At 41.6% G+C, this 17,298-nt stretch overlaps 1 long non-coding RNA gene across 2 annotated transcripts; it reads left to right on the top strand.

Moving 5' to 3' along the window:
* Positions 1–15,467: 15,467 nt before the first annotated feature.
* Positions 15,468–17,001, top strand: LOC132224381 (uncharacterized). 2 transcript variants are annotated; one of them, XR_009450665.1, is made up of 3 exons: positions 15,468–15,559; positions 16,152–16,336; positions 16,525–17,001. It is a non-coding gene; the product is annotated as an uncharacterized LOC132224381 (long non-coding RNA). The 2 variants fall into 2 exon arrangements; XR_009450666.1 differs by having other exon boundaries at positions 15,504–15,548.
* The last annotated feature ends 297 nt before the right edge of the window (positions 17,002–17,298 follow it).

Here is a 17,298-nt window from a genome sequence, read left to right as displayed (position 1 = left end):
AATAAAACATTAACAAATAAAACTCATGATCCATCCCCTTCTGTTTAGAACATTTCTGTGCTTAGTTTTTCAGAAGCTCTCAGGATTCCAGTATAGTAAAGGATGCCACTTCTGGATTTGCATGTTTTGCCAAATATGAACTTATCCAAATTATTTATTGGAGGTCTTCCAGAATAATAATAATTACTCAACAAACATTTTGAGTGTACCAGGCACTGTGCTACAGACATGCTGGAAAAAAATGTGACTAAAGCCAGCTTCTTGACCTCAAGAAGTTCATGAATAGGCATGTAAGTTATGAGTCAAGTGCTATAATTAGAGGAACGGACAGGTTCTAAGCGAAACCAGCAGAGAGATATCTTATTCAGCCTGAGGTAGGGATCAGAAGTAGCAAAGGAATGTGGAGTGGTCAGGGAAATTTTCCCAGAGAAGATTATTGAGTTAAGTCTTAAAGAGATTAGCCTTGTGGATGATGAGAAGGGGAGAAAGACATTCTTGGCAGATAGAAAGGAATGAAAGAGGTAGGGTAGTAGTTAAGAACACAGACTGTGGAACCAAAATTCCTGGGCTTCAATCCCAAATCTTACACTTATTAACTGAATTACCTTTGGTAAGTTAGTTACCCTTTCTCTGTCTCCATTTCCTCATCTGTCACATGGAGGTGATGATATTATCCACCTCATAGGATAATTGCTGATGATTAAATGATAGGAAATGATACTTTTAGACTACAACCTGGCATATAATAAGTGCTCAATAAATGTGAGCTCAGTTTATGTTCATTTTAGAAAACTAAGAGTTTCAGTCAGTAGAATGCAGGGTTCATGTCTGGGAATATAGGAAGAAAGGAGGGAGGATGTGATGCCAAATTAAGGAGCCCTACTTTAACCTATAGGCAATGGGATATTATTGAAGATTTATAATGATTTAATCTAATTTGTTCTTTATAAAGGTCCTCCTGGCTTAGAGAATGAAGAAGGGTAAGAATGGAGGCAGGAAAGCCTGTGAAGAGGACATTGCATCAGTTCAATGAAAGGAGTTGAGAATCTGAGATAAGGTAGTGAGGCAGAGTGTTATTGAGGAGGGAACATATTCAAGAGACATCATGGGAGTAGAAGTCAAGGCTAACTCCCAGGTGCCTGACTTGAACACTGGGATGGATAAAGGCCCCATATCCTGAGATAGGGAACAGAAGTAGGGGACAAAGATGATGAGTTAACTTTTTACCATAGGAAGCTTGAAGGGGGGTTTCTAATAAAAGGTAGAATAGACAAGGTTGGTATTTGCTACCCCTTGGGATTTACAAATCAAATTCTGCCATTTTCTACCTGTGTGGCCTTCACCTAGCTATATGCCTTTGCGGGGTCACCATTTCCTTCACTATAAAAGGATTGTAATGATTAAAATGCCCTAGTGTACCTTCAAATAGGTTTTCTATTTGTAGAAATAATGACAGAAACTTCCCCTACTTGGTGAAAAAAAAAATAGACTTACAAGTCCAGGAAGCACAGAGAGTCCCAAACAAGATGAACCCAAAGAGGCCCACACCAAGACACATCATAATTAAAATGCCAAAGATTAAAGACAAAGAGATAATCTTAAAAGTAGCAATAGAAAATCAGTTAGTTACCTACAAGGGAGCACCATATTACTGTCAGCTGATTTCTCAACAGAAACTTTGCAGACCAGGAGGGAGTGGCAAGAAATATTCAAAGTGGTGAATAGCAGGGACCTACAATCAAGATCACACTACCCAGCAAAGCTATCATTTGGAATTGAAGGTCAGATAAAGAGCTTCACAGACAAGAAAAAGCAAAGGAGTTCATCACCACCAAACCAGTATTATGTAAAGTGTTGAAGGATCTTCTTGAATAATAATAATAATAATAATAACAAGAAGAAGAAGAAAAATATAAACCATAAAATGAGAATAAATACATATCTATCAATAATTGAATCTAAAAATCAAAATAAATGAACAAGGAATCTAATCAACAAAATAAACTGATGAATAAAATAGAACCAGAGGCATGGAACAGACTGATGAATCTCAGAGAGAAGGGGGAACGGGAAGTGATTAACCAAAGAACTTATGCATTACCTATGGACACAGACAATAGGGAGGTAAAGGCCTAGGATGGGGAAGGACCAGGGTGGAGGAGGGCAATGGGGGGAAAAAGGGGGACATCTGTAATACTCAACAATAAGGAGTTTTAAATGCCCTAATGTAAGTGAAGAGCACACAATAAAATATAAATCCATTGTGATACATAATAAATTTGTATTATGATACAAATGCCAGATATTCTTCTTTTGGTGACAGTTGACATGCAGGAAAAAAATCTTACTTAGGTCATCTTTTAGGAAAGTTCAGAAAACTTTTCCTTTCTGTCTGGGGAAATAAAGTTTCAAGAATATGTAGGGGGGAAAAAAGAATACATAGAAACAGACCTCCTTGTTTTAAGCCTATGTTTTTTCTCCCTTTCTAATTTATCTAGCCTAAAAATAGTCAGGTAAGAAACTTGAAAATAAGTCTTCAATGGGCTGTAAAGGTCAAAAGCTGAAAATGTGACTACAGAGGTCAAAACTTGAGGTAGAATTAAAAAGTTCTGGAGTATGTCATCTGTATTGAGATCCAGGCACTATGGTTAAATTCCAGACCCTGACTACACGAGTCTTGTAAGACCTTTTGCAAAGTGCTTAGTTCTCTTCTACCCTTATGGAGGTATGTGTGGTTTGTACCTATAGAGGCTGCATAATGGGCACCCCAATTCTCTGTGCCACAGACTAACTTTTATATGCACATCCTGAGGGGCTTGTCTGCAAAAATGGTATTCTTGCTCCAATGGACTTGCCTCATAATGTTTCTACGGAAGTCCTTACAAGCCCCCAGATTCTTTTAGAACAGCAGATATAGCTATTCAGGTTACAAAACTGACTTCATTTGTAGAATGTAGAAATATACAGTCTCTCCCTTGGAAGAGAGTATAGTCTTTCTATTCAATTCAGCTTGTCAGAGATTTGCTTATTTATTGCTATTTTATTAGGCTGGCATTTTTTGTTGCACCGCCACATCTTGTGACCAAGATCTTTGAATCGATCATCTTTCAATCTTTAGGCTCAATAAATACACCTGTTTCTCAAAACCTCTGTCATTTTTTCTGTGGGTGATGAGGAGCTTCACTTTCCTCACCTATAAAATAGAAACATTAATACTTACCTTGCGGGGTTGTTGTGAGGAACAAATGAGATTATACATTGAAAGTGCTTACCCTCCATAATGTCAATAATAAAAAATAACTTAAAAATAAAAAATAAATAAAATAAAAGGATCAAAGTATCTAACCTCCATATTTATTCAAAAATATTTACTGAGAACTTACTACTAGTATGTGCAAGACACTGATATGCATTGGGGATACAACAATGAACAAAGGTGAATATTACTACCCATGTAGAGTTGATATTATAGTGGGGGAAGTTTGACAAACTAAATAAGTATCTATATATATAAAAGCCTAAGCAAACTTTACGACTGGTCAACTGAGTGACCGGTCGCTATGACGCACACTGACCACTAGGGGCAGAGGCTCAACGCAGGAGTACGCCCTGGTGGTCAGTACACTCCCACAGCCAACCTCCATGGCTGGCCATCCTCCCACAGTCCCAACCCCCAACTGGCCCCCAATGGCTCTGATCGGGACTAGGCAAGATGGCCCCCCCAATGACCCTGATCGCCGGCTAGGCTGAGGGACCCCACCCATGCACGAATTCATGCACCGGGCCTCTAGTAATATATAATATGACAGATGGTGATTAAAACTATAGAGAAAAATAAGAGAAAATATGGGTCTAGTACTAGTGGGTGCTGGTCAGAGTTGGACATCACCACACAGTAGGTGCTTCATAATTGGTACTTATTTCCTTTAGATCTTTTTGGTCTCTACCTCAAGCATTACTTGGATACAGATACTGGGTACTTGCAACAGTTCAAAAACATTTATCAAATCCTAACTATGGCCCTAGCCGGTTTGGCTCAGTGGGTAGAGTGTCAGCCTATGGACTGAAGGGTCCCCAGTTTGATTCCAGTCAAGGGCACATGCCAGGGTTGCAGGCTTGATCCCCAGTAGGGGGCGTGCAGGGGGCAGCCAATCAATTATTCTTTCTCATCATTGATGTTTCTATCTCTCCCTCTCCCTTCCTCTCTGAAATAAATAAAAAATATAGATTAAAAAAAACCTTAACTATGGATCAGGGACTCACTAAGTTTGGGGGATGTAGAGATGAACAAGGAATGATCCAGAACCATAAGCATCATTTCAATGTACTGTCATAAGTGACCAGTTAAAGTTAAAGTAACCTGCTTTAAGTCACATAGCTGATAGTGGAATATTGAGGATGGAAATATGAGTGTGTTCACTCCTGTGCCCTGCTGCATGCCACAGTGGGACCAGGCACACAGGGTGAACAAGGAATCTTGTTCATTTAGAGGGTAGAGGAGAGTCATTTAGCATACTTAGGGGTACAGAAAGGCTTTATGAAAGTGTTGATGCCTAAGCTCAGACTCAAAGACTGAGAGAAAAGGTATAGGAAAGGGTGAACTTGGCAGAATAAATTACACAAACAAACTCATGAGGCCATGGACTAGAGAGATGAGTAAGGAGGATCTACATGTAGTTCAGGGAATAGAGAATGGCAGGAGATGAAGCTAGGGAAATGGGCACAGCTCAGTAGGACATGGAGAGTTAAATCATGGACAACACACAGGAAAATTATGGAACAACTAGAAGTTCTTGGTAGGGAAATTACATGGTCAAATTTGCATTTTAGAAAGATTACCTTGTAGAATAAAAGGAAAGTAAGAGAAAAGAGATCATTCTGGTTGTAGTTTGTAGGCTAAATTGTTACCAAGGAAGCAAAACCTAGAGCCAGAGAATCCAGATAGGACACTACTAGAATAGACCAGGAGAGCTTGATTTGCAAGAGATAGAGAGGAAAAGATGGATATGAAAAATAGGAAGCAAAATTGGAAGGCCTTAGTGGCTGATTCAATTGAAAATGAAAAATCAAGAGTGAACCCCAAATTTCTGGCTTGGGTGGATGGTAGTGCTATGATGGGAAGTACAGAACAAAAGATGGATTCCCTGGGAAAAAATGATGAATTCAGTTTCGGACACTCTAACCCTGATTCAATGGCTTATTTCCAGAAGGTTCTCTCTTGGGACTTGGTATACTTTAAGGTTTTGTAGTCATCCATACATAGGTCCAGATTATAATATGGGAGTAATAATAAAATTTACCTCATAGGATGATAAGGAAGATAAAATGAGATATTGCACATGAATTGCTTAGCACAATGCTTGACACAGTAAATTCTAACTATACATTAGGTATTAGCTATTACTATTAGCCTCTTTTTTTCCCCTGGGCTCAGATCACACCTGCTGATTCTGCTCAACTCTCCTAAGTTTTCTTTCAAGGTTTTCTAGCTGATTTGCCTCTGACCTCTTAGCATATTCTTTTAGGAGCTGTCCCTGAATTACTACAATCAACAATAATCCTCTTGTTTACTCTCTAGTTTCTTCATGGATTTAAAAGGAGCTTCATCTTTATTCTGCACATGGTTTCCCTGCTGAGTCACTCTCAGGCTCTTCTTGACCTTCAAATCACGAGGATTTGTACTGCTTGCTTGGAAGGAATTTAACAGGTATGTCTTCCAGACACCATCCCACTTAATATCAGCATGCTTCCTCTATCATCTGATAATTTTGTTACTGGGTAAGAATGCCCAGTGCAACAATTTCCATGATGGCAGCTATCAATACATTTAGCACCTATGAAACCAGAGGCTTGACATTTATTCTTCCATTTCATCCCTAGAAGTCTTCTGAAGTCGGTGCTAGGATTATCTTAATCTTGTAGCACACAGCTAAGATTTATTGAGCATTTACATGATATTAGGCACTGTGTTAAGCACTTTGCATACATTAACTTATTTAATTCTCACATCCCAAAATATAAGCTCCATTATTCAAGTGAACAAACCAATCCTCAGACAAGTTAAAGTAACCTGCTTAAAGTCACATAGCTGATAGTGGAATATTGAGGATGGAAATATGAGTGTGTTCACTCCTGTGCCCTGCTGCATGCCACAGTGGGACCAGAAAAGGAAGGGCTAGGGCAGGGGTGGGCAAACTTTTTGACTTGAGGGCCACAATGGGTTCTTAAACTGGACTGGAGGGCCGGAACAAAAGCATGGATGGAGTGTTTGTGTGAACTAATATAAATTCAAAGTAAACATCATTACATAAAAGCGTATGGTCTTTTTTTTTGTTTGTTTTATTCATTTCAAACGGGCCGGATTCGGCCCGCAGGCCATAGTTTGCCCACGGCTGGGCTAGGGAATAGGAGGGAGCCTGACTGTGTATGTATATCTGTTAGGATGAGTAAATGGGGCTACTGTCTATCTTTGTATTAAAAGACAAAACTAAGTTGAATACTTAATTGGCTTTACTTGTAAGGCAGCGATTTTCAACCATTTTCACCTCATGGCACATATAAACTAACTAGTGGCCCGCTGCACAAAATTTGTGCACATTAAAAGTGGATTAATTAGAGGAAGTATTTTAATATTGCTATTTGCCCTTTCTCTATAATAGAAGTGTCAGTGATGAAAGAAAATTAGTAAAATGTATATGAAAATCTTCCTCCTGTCAGAGTCTGGGGGGCACCGCGGGACACAGAGTCAAGTCCCTGCCCACCCGCGGTGCCTCAAAATTGCGCGAGACCCAGACCCAGCCGGCCCCACCCCTGTTAGGCAAGATCCAGACCCAGCCAGCCCCACCCTTGTCAAACCCCGCCAGGTGGGGGGTGCAGCTTCTGGGGCCCTGTCAAGCCCCACAGGGTAGGGGGTGCAGCCTCAGGTCCCCCAGCCTGGCCCCAGGATGGGGGGCACAGCCTGAGGTCCCCTGGCCAAGCCCTGGGACAGGGGGCATGGCCTGAGTTCCTCCAGCCCAGGCCAGGGTGAGGGGCATGCCTTGAGGTCCCCCATCAAGCCCCACTGGGTGGGGGACGCAGTCTGAGCTCCCCTGTCAAGCCCCACCAGGCAGGCGGGAGTGCACCTTGAGGTCTCCTGTCAAGCCCTGCTGGGCAGGGGATGCAACCTGAGATCCCCCATCAAGCCTGAGGTCCTCCGGCCTGTGGCAGGAGGAGTAGCCTGAGGCCCCCAGCCCAGCGCTGTGTGTGGGGCACACCTTGAGGTCCCCCGTCAAGCCCTGATGGGTGGGGGACGCAGCCTGAGGTCCCCTGCCCCGGCCCAGCACCACACAGCCTCAGGTCCCTGCTGATTGCTCATTAAGGCTCGTTAAGGAAACTTGGCCTCTACTGTGAGTGGAGCCATCTTATGTTACAGAAACCCCGCCTCCACTGTGGGTGCAGCCATCTTGTGTTACGGAAACCCTGCCTCTGCTGTGGGTGCCACCATCTTTGTGATGGCATGATGGTCAATTTGCATATTCCCTCTTTATTAGATAGGATAGCTAAAATTCTGCAGCACACCAGACATATATTTTGCTGATCTTCCAAAAATAGGTATAATTTTGATTCATTCACACTGGCTGGCTTTTGTTTTGTTGGCTGTTGTCAGTTTTTTATTCGACAATCTAAGGGAAGAGAGGTCAGTGCCTCTGATTAAAGTCAGACATTGCATGTTTTAAAAAGTCTTGCAGCCCTAGCTGGTTTGCTCAGTAGATAGAGCGTCGACCTGTGGATTGAAGGGTCCTGGGTTTGATTCTGGCCAAGGACACATTCTAGGGTTTTGGGCTTCAACCCCAGTAGGGGGCATGCAGGAGGCAGCCAATTAATGATTCTCTCTCATCATTGATGCTTCTCTCTCCCTTCCCCTCTGAAATCAATAAAAAACATTTTTTTAAAAAAAAGTCTTGCAGCACACCAGTTGAAAATTGCTGTTGTAAGTTGATGAGTAGAAAATAGAGTTAATGGAGCTGGTATTTGAAATTCCTTCTCCAACTACTTCCCACTCCTCACCCTTTATCCAAACACATTAAAACTTCTAAAGTCAGTAATCAAAAACACCGAAGTGCAGAGGAAGGGACTGTAATTCCACCCCTTATCCTAATGCTAGAATTTTCATTTCTAAGTTGTGTCCTCATTTATAAAATCCTTTCTAAGTTGTGTCCATATAAAGATAATTTTACCTCATAACTATCTTGTATTTTGTTTTATTTATTTAACATTATAAATTGAACCTTTTATTATTCCTATTTTATTTGCTAATAGACCCTAATATACATCAAGTTGATCAACATTAAGATTATTGCCATTTTCTTGTTAGTAAAACTGCATTTAACGCCTATCAACTTTTGTTTTCCTTCTGCTGATGTCTGTCCTTAGGATACAATTCCCAGAGAGGGACTGCAGTGTCAAAGGGCAAGGAACATAATTTTGGTTCTTGATGCAAATTGCCAAATTGCTTTCCCAAAGGATCAGACCTATTTGGATTGCAGCTATAACAGTGCAAGCTCATCACTGACTGATGGATTTTTTAGTTGCTATCTTTCTTTCCATGTTTTCAGTTTAGTCTTAACTCTTATTGTTTCTATGATTAGATATATACTCAAAATAGTGTGAAGGTGGCAGGAAAATACAAATTACCAATGGGAAATGAAATAACTAGCCACAATTTAAAATCCCTTTCAGGTGTATTTGTGTCCATGAGGGTCTCCCTCAGGCTGCTGTTTCAGTCCTTTTCAAGTCCATTTTTCCATAATGAGATGACAGGTGGAAGGAAATATGGCCAGCCTGGCAAGAGCCCACATTGGGAAGATTAGCTGGAGAGTGGGGAGAGACTGGGCCAGTGTTGGGGAACCTGGTGAGTGACACATGTAGCCAGGATACTGAAGTGCAGAGGAAGTGCAGAATCACAGTTGAGGATGAACTAAGAAAAATCATTGGCATCAAAGTTTTCTTCATTCTGTAACTAACCCAGTAGTACCTCCCTCATATAGAAACTAATTTGTAGTCAGAATAATTAGAATCAAGAAATAGCACTGGCAAAAAGGAAGAAAGGTCCAGACCTGCTGCTCCTTGGAACAATGGAGAAGCAGAATAATAAAAATTCTTACACAGTAAGCTCTTTCAATATGTCCAGTATTGTGCAAAATGCTTCCCCTGGCTTATTTCTAATCCTCACAGCAACCCTAGGAGGTGAGCACAATTAAGGTGATTTTACGCATGAGGAATCTGAGGCTCAGAGAGGTTGAGCTCATAGGCAACATGAAGAGGTAGTAAATAGCATGAGTTCTAGAGCAAGGCTGCTTGGGTTGGAAACCTGGCTTTTCCATTTACTAGTTATGTGGTTTTAGGCAAGTTATTTCACTTCTCTGCCCTTCAGTTTCTTCTTCTGCTTGTAAAAGAAGATAATAACAGAAGAACTTACCTTACAAGGCTTTTTGCAAGGATTGTAGGAAATAATACAGGGTGGGGCAAAAGAAACTAGGCACAGTGGATAAGTAACTGATCAAAGGTTAACTAAACTGGTAGATGCAAGTGCTAGAATTTAAACCCAGGGCCCTAGAGCCCACACATACAACCACTACACACTATAAACTACAGACTTTCATTAATGGTAAGGGGCTAATTAATAGAGGATAATCGTAGTCTCTAGCATAGTGACTGACACATAGAAGACATTTATTACATAATTTTGGAATGTTGAGTGAGCCATTTATGCCTTTTACCATGCAACCCAGTAATAATTGTGTATTTAATCAAATAAATTAGAGACAAGTTACTTAATTTGTCTAATTATTAAATTAAACTATTTGCCTGAATTAGCCTTCAGTATGGCTCCATGTAATTAATCATCTGTTCAAAATGCACAGCAAGGCTATTCATTCATCCTTTATTGATTGAGAATACCTACTAGAAGCCAAGCCCCCATACTATCTCTAGGGATAGCAATAAATAGACATAGAAACTCACTGTCTAGTAGAGGAGGTATATATATATATATATATATATATATATATATATATATATATATATACACAAATACAAATGGTACTGTCTGATCAGAGACATTGAAAAGGAAGGAACATGGGAGAATGTAAGAGGAAAACTAAGTGTTAAAATATAGGGCTTTTGCTGCCCAACATGGCTTCTTCTGGTAACAGATCTCATCCCACTTAGATGGTACATCACTCAACTCTAGTAGGATGATTAAGTTTATATGTTTACTTGACTGGGCTAAGGGTTACCCAGATAGCTAGTAAAACATTATTTCTGGGTATGTCTGTGAGAGGAGAGTGTTTCTGGAATAGATTACCATTTGTATCAGTAGACTGAATAAAGATTGCCTTTACCAATGCTGGTGGGCATCATCCAATCTGTTGGGGCATGAATATAATAAAATGGCAGAGGAAGTGCAAATTTGCTGTTTGCTTGAGCTGGGATATCTATTTACTCTATTCCTGTCCTTTAGACATTGGCACTTTTGTTCTCAGGCCTTTGGACTCAGACTGAATTATACCACCAGCTTTCCTGGTTCTCCAGCTTGCAGGCAGCAGATCATGTGATTTCCTAGCCTCCATAATCATGTGATTCCTATCCTATCTAATAAAAGAGAAAAATGGTAATTGGCGTACGACGATACCCTTTTCATTGGCTAATCAGGGCTATATGCAAATTAACTGCCAACTATGATTGGCAGTTAACTGCCAACAAGATGGCGGTTAATTTGCATATGTAGGCACAATGCAGGGAGGCGAAAGGGAAAGCAGGAAGAAGCCCCCTGACACTGACAGTGATCGGAAACCCAGGGGGGAGCTAAGAGCTGGGGGCCCTGCCCCCCAGCCATGATCGGAGATTCAGGCGCCTTTGCCGCCCTGGCCAGTGATAGCAGGAAGTAGGGGTGGAGCCAGCGATGGGAGCTGGGCACGGTCGAAGCTGGCAGTCCAGGGAGCTAGGGGTCCCTTGCCTGGGCCTAAAGCGGAGCCCACGATCGCGGGGCCGCTGCAGCTGCGGGTCCCCGCTGCCCGGGCCGGACACCTGGGCCAGAGGCGTTAGGCCTGGGCAGGGGCGGAGCCTGCAACCGCGGGGAGCTGGGGGTCCCCTGCCCAGGCCTGACACCTCTGCCAGAGGCCTCAGGCCTGGTCAAGGGGCCGATCCGGTGATTGGTGATCGGAGGGTGATGAGGGTCAACTCCTCTGGCCGAGGCATCAGGCCTGGGTGGGGGGCGGAGCCGGGGATTGGGGGGATATGATGGTCCCCTTGCCCAGGCCTGAAGCCTGGGTCAGAGGCGTCAGGCTTGGGAGGGGGGTGGAGCAAGCGATCAGAGGGAGATGGGGGTCCCCTGCCCAGGTATGATTCCTGGGCCAGAGGCCTCAGGCCTGGGCGGGGGCCAGAGCCAGTGATCAGGGGGAGATGGGGGTCCCCTGTCCAAGCCTGACACCTCTGGCGGAGGCGTCAGGCCTGGGCAAGGGGCCGATCAGGCGATTGGAGGGTGATGGGGGTCTACGCCTCTGGCTGAGGCATCAGGCCTGGGCAAGGGGCCGATCCTGCGATTGGAGGGTGATGGGGGTCAACGCCTGAGGGCTCCCAGTATGTGAGAGGGGGCAGGCTGGACTGAGGGACACTCCCCTCCCCACACACACCCAGTGCACGAATTTCGTGCACCGGGCCCCTAGTAATTAATAAACAAACAAATCACACAAAAATTGGTTCTATTTATCTGGATATCTCTGACCAACACATATTGATAATTAGAGAACTCTGTTTCTCTGGCCATTGTTATTAGTTTAGCGATAGACTCAATTCTAGAACTTTTGCTGGAACCATTGAGAACATGTTTCTACTGGGGTTGCTAAGTGGTAAGATGCAAATCTGTAGCTCTTGGTGGATATCTTGGCCATCATGCAAGGAGAGCCTGCCTAAGAACTGAGTCAACATAGAGGAGATCGGGGCCAACAAATAGAAATAGATTGCTGGTGACATCATTTGAGCACCAGGGTCTAGCTATGCCTAAAATTACCCCTGTAATTTTTCAATTAGTATCATTAACCCATTTCTTTTGGCTTAAGCTTATACATGTTGTATTTTTATCACTTGTTAGCAAAATATCTCCTCTCTCTCTCTCTCTCTCTCTCTCTCTCTCTCTCTCTCTCTCTCCATGCGTGGGCACATATTCACTGATATGCTGGTTAAGTAGGGAAGGCTTCCTGGAAGAAGTGAGGCCTGAGCTACATCTTAAAATATTGGTAGAAGTTACCTAAAGCAAAGGGAAATGTACTCTAGGTAGAGAGACAGCATGAGTAAAAGTATGGAGGTAGTATACACCACGAAATGAGGGGGGTGGGGATATTGTGAGTATTATGATGTTGCCAGAGGGTAGAGTGAGAGTCAGAGGAGGAAGAACCAAAGCTAGGAGGGCATGGCAAGGGCCAGTATGTGGAGCATAAGATGGCAATTTTTATTTTTTATATTCCTTTTCTATAACTCAGCCAAATTTTTACATTTTTTTCTCCTTTTGTTATTAGTTCGCCAGTAACATGTACCATTAAACAACATCAAAGTAGAAATCTTTCTAGGCCTGGGGTTTGGTCAATCTCAGGACCCTTTTTGGGTTCTAAATCACTAAAGGAGCCTCTTTGTAGTGTCTTAGTTGCTGGGTGCTCTAGGTCAGGCAATCCTTATCTTCCATGAGGAACAGCCAGCCCAGGGAAAGAGACAAATACAATAAAAAATGATCAGGGCCACAATGAAGTGATATAAAGGGTGAAGTGAAACCATCAAGAAAGAAGAGCTTAGAGGTACCAAGTATGACCTTCAAACTGATTTGAAGAAAGTATAGGGATTTTCCAGATGGACAAGGGTGAAGTGGAAGGCATTCCAGGTAGAAAGAAATGTTTGTAAAATGACCTAGAGATACAAGAGAACAGGTTGTACTTGGGGTAACTGTCCATAATTTGGTACTTCTGGAGATCTAAGTGTTTGGGGTGGGGTGATTAGGAAGTGGCAGGGGAAAAGTACTGGCTATGTAGCAAGGAGCCACATAATAAGGATCTTAGTCAAGGGACTTAGATTTTATTCAGGAAACAATGCGGAACCATTGAAAAAAAAATAGGAGTGACATACAGTTTTTATTTAGGAAGAGTTCCCCAGCTTCAAAATGCTGCAAAGTAAAGAATGGATTAGAGTCATCTGGGGAGAACAGCAGGCATCAGGGAGCTCAGTTAGAAAGCTGTTCCAATGGTCTAGGTGTGAGATGATGATGAAGTGGCAGTGGGCATGGAGATAAGTGGATGGATTTGAGAGCTATTTTAGGGCTAGAAATGACAGAGCTTGGTGACTAAGTGAATGCCAGTGATGTTGGGGGGAAAAAAGAGGAATTAAGTATGATATCCAGGTGTCTGAAGTTTAATCTAAACCAGTGGAAAAAAAACACCACTATAACTGCCCTATGTATTAGAACATTAAATATTGTCAGGTTGCTGGCAGCTGTTTCAGAATTCAGGAACCTCTTTCTTTAGCAATCTGAGCTGTCAAACTCTCAAAAAAAATATGAGCCAGGCATCCTCAAATTTGAACATAAGTCCTTATGTATGACTTTGTTCATGAATCTACATGGGTGGAGGGGTGTATGATGTGTACACATCTAGACACATGGGACCACTTCCCTTGAAGAAAATATTTGGAGTAAGTAATCCTTTGCAGAAGCCCATCTGACACTCCTAGACAAAAGCAGTTGTCTTTGTCTTTCCTCTTTGGACTAGATTATTCTAGATTCAAGCCAAAAGAAAACAACTTCCTCTTCAGCCAATGTTTCATAGACAGGGTTCATTTCTACTTAATCCAGAGTAAAAATAAAGTATCAAAGAAAGAAAAGAAGGAAATTATATATATATTGCCTGCAACTATGTACTTCTCCAGAGCGTCATCAAAATGTAGTGGGGACTTTGTTGTACTCAAATGCCCATTGAATTAGTGTACCTTTTCTGCAAAATGATGGAAACTTTTTGAAAGTAGAAGGGCTGGGTTTTGTATGTATGTGCTTGTGAATTTTTTTCTTTTCATAGCTAGAGGAGTTGAGGTAAGAACTTAATATTCACCAAAAATGCATTTTATTAATGACCAAGGAATGATGAACAACTCACAGAAAATAGCATTTGAGAAGTTGAGAAGATTGGCTAACAGTTCAAAGCAAGGGGTAGTCCCTGTCCAAGCTGGGTCCTAAGTAGAGGTCATCTTCAAACCCACATAGTGGATCTGACCAGTTCATCTTATTTTCACATCCATGATATGAAGGAGTCAATCCCTGGCTGAAACTCCTCTAGAGCAATGACAAACATTCATCACAACTCAGCTGAACCTGTACCACATGAATGATTGCCCCAAGGACAAATTGAAGGTTTCTAATTGGGCTGACATTCGTGTGAGTTTAGAACACAAACAAACCAACTCCTGCTCCAACAGGCCTTCCCAGAGAGCACCAGCCACCACAGATGGAAGCCTCTTATAGAGAGAGAGAGAGAGAGAGAGAGAGAGAGAGAGAGAGAGAGAGAGAGAGAGAGAGAGACTGTCTATATTTATCAGCTCAAAAAGAATGAAGAGGCTCTAAATCTATAGTCTCAAACACAATACCAAGCCTAGCAAAGATTCTGAGATTCCATGAGAGAGTTGGTATTTCTCTGAGTGAATAAAAGCATAGGATGGCCCAAATGGGATACATTGGCAATGGAAGGATTCTTTATGAAACTGCCCAAGGAGAAATGGAAACTCCAACTTTCTCTAGTAGCATGTACTTACGAGGATTGATTTAATAAAAATACTGCCCAGCTATAGTATTTTGTAAAATAATGTTATACTAGTTTTAACTCAAAAGAAACAGGCTTCAACCATGTCTTTCCCTAGCCCTAGGCAAAATTCCCCAGGAATAAGACTCTTTAGTACTATAGTCTACTTAAATTGCCCTTTGCTCCACCCTACCCCCACTACATACACCCTTAGGTGTATAGCTAGATGGGAGGCAGGAACTTGCTATTATTTTCATGTAATCTATATATGAATAATACCTGGAACATTACACTTTTTTCCCTCTCCAGTGATAATTATCATTGCCCCAGATCTCTGCTCCGTGAGAAACATCCAGAAGAGCCAGGGTAATTACTGGGCAGGGTGGGGATATATGGGAAAGGAGAGAACAGGGCCCTAGAAATCCATGTAGATTAGTCCAATAGATCCACCTGGTGAGATAAAAAATGAACACCTATTGATATTATTTGTGACAAAATTTGTTTCATTAAAAAAAATTGTTCTGGGTTCCCTTGTGCCTATGGGTCAATTAGCCCAGGAACACTCTGGGCCCACCAACACTTGATTTTCCAAAGAAGCATGGAGGGACAATTAGAAAAGCAATGAATTTATTCAGCCTTCGGTTTTACCTATAAAATGATGACTCTAATTGTGACTCTTACCTTATTTTTCCCACAGGACTGATGAAATTAAGAAGATGACTTGATAAAACTCACCAGGTAGCTTAGATGTATGCGTCATAGAACACTAGATAACAATCACAAAATGCAAGATAGATTTCTCTAATATGATCATTTGCCTATGACAAATGAGAACTTCCCTAGTCTGTAAACAATGTGCAAACAGTCTTGGAGCCAGCATAGGAAGGGTTTCTGAAATTATGGCTACTAGCTCACAGACTGGAAATGTCTGAGGCTCCAGAATGGAAGGAAAGAGAAATAAAATTAAGCAGTCTTTTGAGGTAGAGCCTGCTTCTAAGGGATAAGGGCAAGAATTATTATAAGGAAAGGAGGCCCTCAAAGCCAAATTCAAGGAATATATCTTCATTCTCTCTTCCCCTCTCCCCAACACATACCAAGATCAATCCCTTCCTGAGGACCAAATGGAGCTTGGACCTAATACCCACACATACTTTCTGTTACATAGATGTACACACATAGAGGCACTTTGGCAATCAGAGTTGCATTCAGAACAGGCCCATACAGACGTTCAGAAGACAATAATGAACAGATAAATGGACACACACACTGTGTAGACATGGGTTGGGTAGATATATTTAGGGAGTAGTGATAAATAATAACACCCTTCTCATCCACTCCCAGGTTCAGGACCAATTGAGAGACACAAGAAGCAGAAAGGCAAAGATGGAAAAAATATCTCTTTAGCCTGGCTGGTGTGGCTCAGCAATTGAGCATCGACCCAGGAACCAAGAGATTGCCGGTTCGATTCCTAGTCAGGGCACATGCCCAGGTTGCAGGCTCAATCCCCAGTGGAGGCCATGCAGGAGGTAGCCAATCAATGACTTCCTCTCTCATTGATGTTTCTATCTCTTTATCCCTCTCCCTTCCTCTCTCTCTAAAAATCAATAAAAATACATTAAAAATATCTGTTTATTACTGTTAAAAACTGGATTGGAGGACATGGAATATATAGAAAGCCATAATAAGCTTTCTAATACTTTCCTCATTTAACTAGACAGAATTACCAACTGATCCAGGAGTGGGGAAAGAAGCCAAGAGAGTTATTCTAACAGAAGTACTCCCAAATGGAAACACGGAGAGAACAGAATGGAGGACTCCAATGCCTTCCCACTGCTGCTTAAAAAGGAGAGTATGACAGAGACATGATTAATCAAGTTATCATGAATGCTTTTCCAGCATCCCTGCTTTGAAATCCTGGTTTTCCCACTTCTTGGCTCAGTCTCCTCAATTGGAATAAGTTAATTATACCACTTTTCAGGGTCATTGTAATCATTGCCAATAATGTATGGAAAGTGCCTTGCATAGTGCCTAGCATTTAGCAATTGTTTCTCAATCTAGGGCAAATTTAACTCACTGAATGAATATTGTTCTGTTGAAACATTGTTTCAATAAATATGTAAGCTCTTTAAAAGAACAAATGTTATGACCATATACCCAAAGTGACCTACAGATTCAATGCAATCCCTATCAAAATTCCAATGGCATTTTTCACAGAAATAAAAATCCCAAAATTGACATGGAAATGCAAAAACTCCCAAATAGCCAAATAAATCTTGAAAAAGAAAAACAAAGCTGGAAGCATTATACTTCCTGATTTTGAACTATTTTACAAAGCTATAGTAATCAAAACAGTATGATATTGGTATGGAAACAGATATATAGACCAATGGAAGAGAATAGAGAGCTCAGAAATAAACCCAAGCATATGTTGTCACCTAATCTTTGACAAGGGGAACACACAATGGGGAACAGATAGTCTCTTCAATAA

This window comes from Myotis daubentonii, chromosome X, assembly GCF_963259705.1.
Source record: "Myotis daubentonii chromosome X, mMyoDau2.1, whole genome shotgun sequence".
NCBI classification, from domain to species: domain Eukaryota; kingdom Metazoa; phylum Chordata; class Mammalia; order Chiroptera; family Vespertilionidae; genus Myotis; species Myotis daubentonii.
The sequence above is the reverse complement of the archived record's forward strand: the minus strand, read 5'-3'. Positions and strand labels throughout refer to the sequence as shown.